Source organism: Otolemur garnettii, unplaced genomic scaffold, assembly GCF_000181295.1.
Source record: "Otolemur garnettii isolate 467f Iridium unplaced genomic scaffold, OtoGar3 scaffold00487, whole genome shotgun sequence".
NCBI classification, from domain to species: domain Eukaryota; kingdom Metazoa; phylum Chordata; class Mammalia; order Primates; family Galagidae; genus Otolemur; species Otolemur garnettii.
In genome coordinates, this window is record NW_003852882.1 from 29,644 (window position 1) to 30,438 (window position 795).

Here is a 795-nt window from a genome sequence, read left to right on the forward strand (position 1 = left end):
GGCAGGTGCATTCCATGTTGTGTTGCATTTATTATCAGCAGGGTCAGGCTTTCACTCCACCAGCCTGCCCAGCCATGGGAACAGAGTGCCTCTTCCCTATATTTCCAGGGAAGTCTCATGGGCCTGACTTAGGCTTCTACCCGACAGGGTCTCACACCATCTCCAGGCTGGCATCAGCAGAACCCAAACTCCTGGCTTCAAGCAATCCTCCATCCTTAGCCACCCCAAAGTACTACGATTATAGGCTTGAGCCACCACACCCAGCCAGGGCCCATTTTTCAACCCCTCACTGTGGCCTGGGGATGGAAGAAGTTCTAACCAGCCAGGCCTACATCTCAGGGATGTGTGTGATCAACCCAGTGGGAAAGGATGGCCAAGGGAAAGCTGGGACACCATTGCCCAAGCCAAGGGCAGGCAAGAAAGCAGGTGTCATCAAACGGGGGGACTGATGGCCTCACTCTCAGACCCTGACCATTAGATCACAACTGCCCCTGTCCCCTGTATACCAGAGATGGCCCACTTCACCTCACCCACCCTCACTGTTTTACAAGCTACGAAGTTCAGGAACATCCTTATTATCCCTTAGCACAGTGTCTGGCTTATGACAGACACCTGACAAGCATGAATTACCAAATCTTCTACCTTTAGTGTGGCCAGGGTCAGGGTGAGCGTAGGATCAAAGGGTGAGAACCATTGTACGGACAGCCCCTCCTCTGCTGAAAGCTCAGAGTATCGGAGCTGCAAAGAAATTTACAAACCTTCCACTCCAAGAGCCTCTACATACAGTCCCACAAC